At 37.6% G+C, this 12088-nt stretch overlaps 1 non-coding gene across 1 annotated transcript; it reads right to left on the reverse strand.

Moving 5' to 3' along the window:
• Nucleotides 1-11985: 11985 nt before the first annotated feature.
• LOC115935548 (U6 spliceosomal RNA) lies at nucleotides 11986-12088 on the reverse strand. The gene has a single exon (XR_004071156.1). It is a non-coding gene; the product is annotated as a U6 spliceosomal RNA (small nuclear RNA).

Consider the following 12088-nt stretch of genomic DNA (forward strand, 5'->3'; position numbering starts at 1 on the left):
GGAGACTAGCTTATGTACATGCATGTGTGGGCACCTTTTCTCACTTTGTCTGGGCTACATGCCAATCAGAAGAGTCTTCTGCCTGTGTTAAATGTCACCTTTTGCAGTGTTTTGTGGTGACGGGCATTTCAGCTTCTATTAAAAGAGATAATGCCCCAGGCTATACTAGCCAAGCTCTAGCTTCATTTTTCTCTATATGGAATATTAAACACATTACTGGTATCCCATATAATTCTCAAGGACAAGCCACTGTAGAACAAATGAATTTCTCCTTAAAACAGCAATTGCAAAAGCAGAAAGGGGGAAACAGGGACTATGGAACACCCTATATGCAATTGAATCTAGCATTATTGACCTTAAATTTTTTGAGGCTGCCTAAAGGCCAGATGCTATCAGCAGCTGAACAGCATCTACAGAAATCAGCTGCAAAGACAGAAGCAGAACAACTGGTTTTGTGGAGAGATCCAATAACAAAAAGTTGGGAAATAGGTAAAATAATAACTTGGGGTAGAGGTTTTGCTTGTGTTTCACCAGGCCAAAACCGGCAGCCGATTTGGATACCATCAAGACACCTGAAACCTTATCATGAGCAAGATGCCAAAGAAGAGATTCCAGGAGGATCCCAAGGACCCCCTGGTTGCAGCCATGTTGAGACTGATGCTGAGGAGGACCGCAGCTGTCACGAGCAACACCCATCGAACACAGCCACCTACCTGGGGACAGATCAAGAAGCTGTTGCAGATGGCAGAAGAAAACCTGAGGAAAGCGGGACAACCAGTCACAATAAGTAATTTAATGATAGCTATGATAGCGGTGATCACCATTGCCATGAATATTCCTTCAACAAGGGCTGACACAGAGTGTAATTATACTTATTGGGCATATTTATCAATCTTGGCTTGCAATAATGCCCAGATGTAATCACTCTATGACACAGTTACACATGCTTTCTGATCTCATTTTGCCATAATAAATCTGCTCCTATAATTGAGGCATACTGCCCTCAAAAGCCTATTTGTAAACAGAATTGGACCTGGCCAGAAATAATGAATGTATTTGTTTTGGAAGATTGCATTGCAGAACAGGCAGAGGTGTTGTACATGATTCCTATGGAATCATTATTGATTGGTCCCCTAAGGGAATGTTTAGCTTAAATTGCACCTCTCAGTCTGCATACCATGGCCCCACTATGTTCAGCTGGTCTGAACAAAATGGTCAGATGGTAGAAATAGTAAGAAATATGGTAAGAGTTCCTATTATCTGGAAACATGACGGTATAGTGGCACCTCAACCTCAAATGATATGGCCCGCTGTAGGAGCTAAACATAAGGATTTGTGGAAACTATTAATGACTCTTAATAAGATCAAAATTTGGGAAAGAATAAAAAAGCATCTAGAAGGACACTCTAAAAACTTGTCTTTGGATATTCCAAATTTAAAGAACAAATATTAAAAGCATCCCAGGCATACCTGACCTTAATGCCAGGAACTGGAGTGCTTGAAGGAGATGCAGACAGATTAGCAGCTAGTAACCCATTAAAACAGATAAAAACACTTGGAGGCTCTGTGATTTCAATGATGATTGTGTTATTAATCTGTGTTGTCTTTGTGTAGTCTGCAGATGTGGATCCCAACTCCTGTGAGTAGTAGCTCACTGTGATAAAGCTGCCTTTGCTTTTACTGCCCTGCAAAATCAAGAAGGGGAACATGCTGGGGATAGACCCCCAAATCTGGCCATAAACTGGCCCCAAAACTGGCCATAAACAAAATTTCTGCAGTGCTGTGACATGTTTGTGATGGCCATGACACCCACGCTGAAGGTTGTGGGTTTACCAGAATGAGGGCAAGGAACACCTGGCCCACCCAGGGCGGAAAACCGCTTAAAGGCATTCCTGAACCACAAACAATAGCATGAGCAATCTGTGCCTTAAGGACATAATTCCTGCTGCAGATAGCTAGCCAGAGCCCATCCCTTTGTTTCGGCCCATCCCTTTGTTTCCCGTAAGGAATACTTTTAGTTAATCTATAACCTGTAGAAACAATGTTTATCACTGGCTTGCTGTCAATAAATATGTGGGTAAATCTCTGTTCGGGGTTCTCAGCTCTGAAGACTGTGAGTCCCCTGATTTCCCACTCCACCCACTATATTTGTGTGTATGTCTTTAATTCCTCTAGCGCCACTGGGTTAGGGTCTCCCTGACTGAGCTGTTCTTGGCATCTTCATTAAGGCCAATAACTCTTAGATTTGCCCTTTTGAGACTATTTTCTAAATCTTGTGGCATTCTTTTAAATTCTTTTTTCTTTTATCTCCTCTGTGTATTTTCAAATAGCATATTTTCAAGCTCACTATTTCTTCTGCTTGATCAATTCTGCCATTGCAAGTCTCTGATGCATTCTTCAGTTTAAGAGTAATTTAATTTTACAATGAACACTGTCTTCTTACTAATTTTATCAATATGTGAAAATTTTTAGCAAAATATTTTTGTTAGTAAAAGTTTAATTTTTCATGATTTAAATGTTTAAGTTTTCTTACCTTTGTTTCATGAGTCCAGTAATTCATTTTTGTTTCCACAGATTTTTTTAGATAAAACTTGTTTAACTAAAAATGTAATGAGAGATATCTTTTGAAATACCTTAATATTTTGAATTCTTATTATCTAGACCAACATGTCAATAGTGCCAAAGTGGAGAAATGATTATTTAAACCTAAATTACAAACCCAATTTGACTTGTCCAAGTTTTCACCTTAATTATGTGGATTTGAATTCTTATATAAAAGTTCTTTTGAACTAAATTTCACAAGAAATTTTTAATAGACTATCATATATAACATTAAAATTTAGTTATCTTTTCTGTCACACAGAGATCTACAAGATAACATGAATTTTGTAGTGTCTAGGATCTAATCAAATAGTAAAGAGCAAGGTAAAACACAAGTAAATACGCTAGTTTAATTTTCTAAAAGAAATATCATAGATATGTATTAAATAATGATAGAGTATGACATTGAAAGGACAGACTACATTCTCTGTAGTAAATAAATAAAATCATCCAAGTTTTAAATGTTTTTTCACAAACTGTGACCACAACATGCTTGTTCTTAATTTGATATCATTGCATAGATGCTGATAGTGTCCTTGCCTTACTTTCACTGTTTATACAGTAAACTTCTATGCATCCTTCAAATTTTACCTATAGCTGTTAACAAAGATAAATATCCATAGTGATCTTGGCAATACTCAAGGTACAAAAATAACATAATCAAGAACATTGAGATATCCAATTTTCTTTGGTATGTTTGTTCATGTCCCAGATGAAAACAAATAACATGTCTCCTATCTAGAGATTTACTAACTGTATTAATACTTTATAGAAACAAACTTTTTGCTTTGTTAATTTTCTCTATTTGTCATTTTCAATTTTATTGATTTCTGTTCTTTATAGTTTATTTCTTTTGATTTCCTATATATTTAAGTTTTGCTTTTAGGTTTCTAAGGTAGAAAGTTAGATCCATGTTGTTAAATGTTTTGTGTATAATATGAACATTTAAAACTATAGATTCTTCTCTAACCATTGCTATGGTTCCATGCTGCATATTTTGATATAAATAATTTTCATTATTTTTCAGTTCAAAATATTTCAGATTTCATGATCTTTTCTGTTTTCTGTTTCTATTTTACGATTTTTCTTTAACCCTACAATGACTGCAATGGTTTATTTAGAAGAGTATTAATATCCAAATACTTGAGGATTTTCTAGATTTTGTTATTATTTTCCATCTTTAATCAACCATTTTTTCACATGTAATCAACCATTTAGAGGTATAATCTTTGTACCAAAAAAACTGTGCTCAATGTGTATATACAACTTTAAACAGATACACAACTCTTGTAACAGAACTGCCAATCAAGATACTGAATATCATCATCTCCCAAATTTCCTCATGGTCCTTTGCAGTTCATCATGCTCTCCACCATAGACAGTTTAAAATAATTTTTAAAATATACTATGTAAACAATAGTCAAAAGAAATTTGTAGTGGCTAGAATATATAATGTAGACCTCAAAAAATAATATCTGAGATAAGGAGAGATATAGGAAGATGAGTCAATGAACATGGAACATTGTCCAAATAGTACACCATATCATGGGTCATATAAAAAATTTCAGGGGACAGGGACAAGGTGGCCAACTAGAAGCAGCAGCGATCAGAGGCTTCCATTGAAAAGATCCAAAACTGTGTGCGAATCCTGCACCAGCAACCAAGGTATCCTGGTTCTGTCATTAGGACTGAATAGATGGCTGGTGGGTGTGACTCACAGAGAGGAAGGAAGAGTAGTAGGGTGGTGCTGCAGCTCACTTGAGAGCCGCACAGGGCAGGGAGCCCCCGCCCCCAGCTAAGGGAGGTGCTGAGTGAGCATGCTACCCAGCCTGGGAAACCATGCTTTTTCCATGGACCTGTGCAATGCATGGGTCGGAAGATCTCACTTGTGAGCCCATGCCACCGGTGCCTTGGGTTCCAACCATGGAGCTGTGCAGATTCTCAAGAGCTACTCAGTTAGAATCGGCCTAAGCCTGTGGAGTTCACAGGGAGAGGGGTAGCCATCACCACTGCTGTAGCTACCTGCTGTCTAAGCTGTCTGAGCTCTCTGGGGGAGGGGCGGCAGCCAACACTGCAGCTGCAGGGCCTCCCTGCAGGAACTCCAACTCCATCCAGGGGCTCAGAGACAGAACTCTGCTCTCCCTGGGTCTGAACCCCTAGGGGGAGGGGTGGCCATTGTCTCCATGGACCAGCAGACTTAATCTTTCCTCCTGCCAGTTCTGAGGAATCCAGGCAGCCCAGACAAGTGGGTTTTCCCCCAGTGCAGCACACCCCCTCCACCAAAGGACAGTCAAAATGCTGTCCTTTAAATGTCCTCCCATTAAATGGGTCCTGTTTCCCATGCCACCCAACTGTGTGAGACCCCCCAAAAGGAGTTGTCAGACATCCCATATGGGAGCATTCTTACTGGCATCAGATTGGTGCCCCTTGAGGTCAGAGATCCCAGAGGAAGGAGCAGGCATCCATCTTTGCTGTTCTCCAGCCTCCTCGAGTGACATCTCTAGGCGCAAGAGCGAACTAAATGAATAGGGACTGAAGCAACCCCTAGCATACCACAGCAGTCCTACAGAAGAGGGACCTGACTATTGAAAGAAAAACAAAGAGAAAGCAACAACAACAGCATCAACAAGAAAAGTCCCAACGAAAACCTCAACCAAGGATCAGCAGCCTCAAAGATTGAAACTAGACAAACTCATGAAGATGAAAAAAAATCAACAAAAAAACACTGAAAAACCAAAAGGCCAGAGTGCCTCTTCTCCTCCAAATGATCGCAACACCCGTCCAGCAAGGGCACGGAACTGGATGGAAGATAAGATGACAAATTGACAGAAGTAGGCTTCAGAAGGTAGTTAATAACAAACTTCACTGAAGTAAAGGAGCATATTCTAACCCAACACAAAGAAGCTAAGAACCTTGATAAAAGGTTAGAGGAGCTGCTAACTAGAATAACCAGTTTGGAGAGGAACATAAATGCAGCACAAGAACTTTGTAAAGCATACACAAGTATCAATAACCAAACTGATTGAGTGGAAGAAAGAATATCAGAGATAGAAGACTACCTTGCTGAAATAAGGCAAGCAGACAAGATTAGAGAAAAAGAATGAAAAGGAATGAACAAAACCTCCGAGAAATATGGAACTATGTAAAAAACTGAACCTACGACTGATTGGAGTACCTGAAAGAGACAGGGAAATGGAATCAAGTTGGAAAACACACTTCAGAATATTATCCAAAAGAACTTCCCCAGCGTAGCAACACAGGCCAACATTCAAATTCAGGAAATACAGAGAACCCCACTAAGATACTCCATGAGAAGATCAACCCCAAGACACATAATCTTCAGATTCTCCAAGGCTGAAATGGAGGAAAAACTGTTAAGGGCAGCCAGAGAGAAAGGCCAGGTCACCTACAAAGGGAAGTCCATCAGGCTAGAAGCAGATCTCTTGGCAGAAACCCTACAATCCAGAAGAGAGTGGAGGTCAATATTCAACATTCTTAAAGAATTTTCAAACCAGAATTTCATATCCAGCCAAACTAAACTTCATAAGTGAAGGAGAAATAAAATCCTTTTAAGACAAGCAAATGCTGAGGGAATTTGTCACCACCAGGCCTGCTTTGTAAGAGTTCCTGAAGGAAGCACTAAATATGGAAAGGAAAAATTGGTACCAGCCACTGCAAAACACTCGAAATATAAAGACCAATGACACTATGAAGAAATGGCATTACCTAGTGTGCAAAATACCCAGCTAGCATCATCATGACAGGATCAAATTCACACATAACAGTATTAACTTTAAATGTAAATGGGCTATTAAAAGACGTAGACTGGCAAATTGGATAAAGAGTCAAGACCCATTGGTGTGCTGTATTGAAGAGACTCATCTCATGTGCAAAGACACACATAGGCTCAAAATAAAGGGATGAAGGAAAATTTACCAAGCAAATGGAAAACGGAAAAAAGCAGGGTTGCAGTCCTAGTCTCTGACAAAACAGACTTTAAACCAACAAAGATCAAAAAAGACAAAGAAGGGCATTACATAATGGTAAAGGGTTCAATTCTTTAGGAAGAGCTAACTATTCTACATATATATTCACCCAATACAAGAGCACCCTGATTCATAAAATAAGTTCTTAGAGATCTACAAAGAGACTTAGACTCCCATACAATAATCGTAGGAGACTTTAACACTCCACTGTCAATATTAGACAGATTAACAAGACAGAAAATTAAAAAGGATATTCAGGACTTGAACTTAGCTCTGCATCAAGTGGACCTAATAGATATCTACAGAACTCTCCACCCCAAAACAACAGAATATACATTCTTCTCAGTGCCACATGGCACTTACTCTAAAATCGACTGCATAATTGGAAGTAAAACACCCCTCAGCAAATACAAAAGAACTGAAATAATATGAAATAGTCTCTCAGACCACAGTGCAATCAATTTGGAACACAGGATTAAAAAACTCACTCAGAATCACACAACTGCATGGAAATTAAACAAGCTGCCCCTGAATGACTCTTAGGTAAATAATGAAATTAAGGCAGAAATCAAGAAGTTCTTTGAAACCAATGAGAACAAAAGACAACGTACCAGAATCTCTGGGATGCAGCTAAAGCAGTGTTAAGATGGAAATTTATAGCACTAAAATGCCCACATCAGAAAGCTAGAAAGATCTCAAATTGACACCCTAACATCACAATTAAAAGAACTAGAGAAGCAAGAGCAAACAAATCCAAAAGCTAGCAGAAGACAAGAAATAACTAAGACCAGAGCATAATTGAAGGAGACAGAGACACACACACACAAAAACCCTACAAAAAAACAATGAATCCAGGCACCAGTTTTTTGAATCAAATAATAAAATAGATCATTAGCTAGACTAATAAAGAAAAAAAGAGAAAAGAATCAAATAGATACAATAAAAAATGCTAAAGAGGACATCACCACTGGCCCCATGGAAATACAAACTACTATCAGAGAATAGTATAAACAATTCTGTGCAAATATACTAGAAAATCTACATGAAATTGATACATTCCTGGACACATACACTCTCCCAATACTAAGCCAGAAAGAAGTCAATTCCCTGAATGGACCAATAACAAGTTCTGAAATGTAGGCAGTGATAAATAGCCTACCAACAAAAAAAGCCCAGGACCAGATGGATTCACAGCCAGATTCTACCAGAGGTACAAAGAGGAGTTGGTACCATTCCTTCAGAAACTATTCCAAACAATTGAAGACAAGGAATTCCTCCCTAACTCATTTTACCAGGCCAGTATCATCCTGATACCAAAACCTGGTAGAGACCCTACAAAAAAGGAAAACTGCAGGCCAATACCCCAATGAACATAGATGTAAAAATCCTCAATAAAATACCAGCAAACTGAATCCAGCAGCATATTAAAAAGCTTATCCACCACAATCAAGTTGGCTTCATCCCTGGGATGCAAGGCTGGTTCAACATATGGAAATCAATAAACGTAATCCATCACATAAACAAAACCAATGACAACCCACATCATTATGTCAATAGATGCAGAAAAAGCCTTTGATAAAATTCAACAACTTTTCATGTTAAAAACTCTCAATAAACTAGGTATTGATGAAACATGTCTCAAAATAACAAGAGCTATTTATGACAAACCCACAGCCAATATCATATTGAATGTGCAAAAGTGAAAGCATTCCCTTTGGAAACAGGCACAAGACAAGGATGCCCTCTCTTACCACTCCTATTCAACATAGTATTAGAAGTTCTGGCCAGGGCAATTAGGTAAGAGAAAGAAATAAAGCGTATTCAAATAAGAAGAGAGGAAGTCAAATTGTCTCTGTTTGCAGATGACATGATTGTATATTTAGAAAACCCCATCGTCTCAGCCCAAAATCTCCTTAAGCTGATAAGCAACTTCAGCAAAGTCTCAGGATAAAACAATCAATGCGCAAAAATCACAAGCATTCCTATACACCAATAATAGACAAACAGAGAGCCAAATCATGAGCAAACTCCCATTCACAATTGCTACAAAGAGAATAAAATAACTAGGAATACAGCTAACAAGGGATGTGAAGGACCTCTTCAAGGAGAACTACAAACCACTGCTCAAAGAAATAAGAGAGGACACAAACAAATGGAAAAACACTCCATCCTCATGGATAGGAAGAATCAATATCATGAACATGGTCATACTGCCCAATGAAATTTATAGATTCAATGCTATTCCCGTCAAGCTACCATTGACATTCTTCACAGAATTAGAAAAACTACTTTAGATTTCATATGGAACCAAAAAAGAGCCTGCATAGCCAAGACAATCCTAAGCAAAATGAACAAAGCTGGCAGCATCAGCTACCTTACTTCAAACTATACAAGACTACAGTAACCAAAACAGCATAGTACTGGTACCAAAACAGACATATAGATCAATGGAATGGAATAGAGACCTCAGAAATAACACCACACATCTACAACCATCTGATCTTTGACAAACCTCACAAAAACAAGCAATGGGGAAAGGATTCCCTGTTTAATAAATGGTGTTGGGAAAACTGGGTATCCATATGCAGAAAACTGACACTGAACCCCTTCCTTACATCTTAAACAAAAATTAACTCAAGATGGATTAAAGACTTAAACGTAAGACCTAAAACCATAAAAACCCTAGAAGAAACCCTAGGCAATACCATTCAGGACATAGGCATGGGCAAAGATTTTATGATGAAATCCTCAAAAGTAATTGCAACAAAAGCTAAAATTGACACATGGGATCTAATTAAACTAAAGAGTTTCTGCACAGCAAAAGAAACTATCATCAGAGAGTACAGGCAACATACAGAATGGGAAAAAAGTTTGCAATCTACCCATCTGACAAAGGACTATGGTATAATATCCAGAATTTACAAGGAATTTAAACATATTTACAAGAAAAAACAACCTCATCAAAAAGTGGGCAAAGGGTATGAACAGACATTTTTCAAAAGAAGGCATTTATCCAGCCAACAAACGTATTTTAAAAAAAGGTCAACATTACTGATCATTAGAGAAATGCAAATCAAAACCACAATAAAATACCATCTCATGCCAGTCAGAATGGCAATTATTAAATAGTCAAGAAACAGAGCTGGCGAGGCTGTGGAGAAATAAGAACAACTTTTTACGTTGTTGGTGGGAATGTAAATTAATGTAATAAAAATTAATCAACCATTGTGGAAGACAGTGTGGCGATCCCTCAAGGATCTAGAACCAGAAATACCATTTGACCCAGCAATCCCATTACTGGGTATATACCCAAAGGAATATAAACCATTCTATTATAAAGACACATGCACACATTTTTTTTTATCTTCCCCAATTTAAATCTTTTAATTTAGAAGTAAACTTTAATGTTGAAAATGCAAACTTGAGGAGGGCAGAAAGATCACACACTAGACTGCCACTTCACACCTGTAGAGTTGCACTGGGGTGGGACAGAGGCGCTCCTCACTTCTCAGATGGTGCTACAGCCTGGCAGAGGCCCTCCTCACTTCCCAGAAGGTTCCAGGGAGAGAAGGTTAGCACACGTATGATTATTGCAGCACTATTCACAATAGCAAAGACATTGAACCAAATGCCCATCAATGATAGACTGGATAAAGAAAATGTGGTACATATACACCATGGAATGCTATGCAGCCATAAAAAGGAATGAGATCATGTCCTTTGTAGGGACATGGATAAACCTGGAAGCCATCATCCTCAGCAAACTAACACACGAACTGAAAACCAAACACCACATGTTCTCACTCATAAGTGGGATTTGAACAATGAGAACACGTGGACACCGGGAGGGAATAACACATACTGCTGGGTGGGGCCTGTCGGTGGGGGGGAAAGAGGACGGAGAGCATCAGGACAAATAGCTAATGCACATGGGGCTTAAAAGCCAGGTAACAGGTTGATAGGTGCAGCAAACCATCTTGGCACACGTATACCTAGTATACCTATGTAACAAACCTGCACGTTCTGCACATGTATCCTGGAACATAAAGTAAAAAAAAAGAAAAAGAAAAATTCAATAAATTAAGGAAAAATAAAATCATACAAATAGAGAAAGAAGCAACCCTTGACAACCAGAGGGCAGCCAGGTATGGTTTTCAAGTAAAAACAGAATAGTGTGTCAATTTGTTCCAGAATATTAAAGGTTATAGTGAGGGATAAAACTTGAGTGTACATAGCAAGTTGTATAAGGTTTGAGAAAAATGAATTTTATTTACCATACTTTATAATATCTTAGTCTAGGAAAAAAGATGAAATATATTAAAATTTGGAGGAAGTTTGCTTAATTTTAATGGGTTTATTTATAAAGATATTTTAATATCCTTTACTGCAAAAGACTACATTAATGCAATCCTGGAATTTTATTTTCTCCCTGTTAAAACATAAATTGATCTTGAAATATTTAATCTGCTTTTAACAAAGGGAATAAGATTATTTTTTACCGTCTGTGTAATCTACAGAGTTAGCAGGAATTCTGTATATCACCAGAATAATTTCCTGAAATTTGTGCTGATTTTATTTTGTTATCAATTTTTTTAAAGTTCATCATTTCACGAGAACTAAAGTTTCTTATAATTGTGTTACTTTCATCTTTTATGAAATATTGTTATTACTTTATGTATAATTAAGCTATAATCAGTCATTGCTCACAGGCAACTGTGATACTGTATCAATCAAATGACCAGATCTTTTCTGATAATTCTGTTTCTTCAAGATCAGATTCTAAACACAGAAAAAAAAAAAGAATAGATTGTCTTTTTGTTTTTTCATTGTGGTAAAATATACAAAACATAAAATTTGCCACTTTAACCATTTTTAAATGTGCAGTTCTGTGGCATTAAGTACATTCACATGTTTGTGCACCTGTCACTACCATCCATCTCCAGAACTTTTTCATCTTCCAGAACTGAAACTCCATACTTATTAAACAATAGCTCCCATTCATCTCTCCCAACAGCCCCGGCATCCACCATTCTACTTGCTGTTTTATACATTTTATTATTCTAGATAGCTTATATAAGTGCAATCATACAGTATTTGTCTTTTTGTGACGAGTCTTACTTAGCATACTACACAAAAGCTTCCCATGTTGAATGCAGTCTAATCTATCTACTTTTTTTGTTGTCTGTGCTTTTGATGTCATATCCAAGGAGTCATTGCCAAATCTGATGTCATAAATCTTTCCTCCTATGTTTTCCTCTAAGAGTTTTATAGTTTTAGATTTTGCTGCTTGGAGCTTTGATTCACTTTAAGTTAATGTTTATATATGGTATAATGTAAGAGTCCAACTTTATTCTTCCGCATGTGGATATCCGGTTGAAATAGATAACCATTTGTCGAAAAAAAAATAGAATGCTTCGCAAATTTGTGTGTCATACTTGTGCAGGGATCATGCTAATCTTCTCTATATTGTTTTAATTTTAGTACACTTGCTGCTGAAGCAA

This window comes from Gorilla gorilla, chromosome 6 (genome assembly GCF_029281585.2).
Source record: "Gorilla gorilla gorilla isolate KB3781 chromosome 6, NHGRI_mGorGor1-v2.1_pri, whole genome shotgun sequence".
Taxonomy (NCBI): Eukaryota; Metazoa; Chordata; class Mammalia; order Primates; family Hominidae; genus Gorilla; species Gorilla gorilla.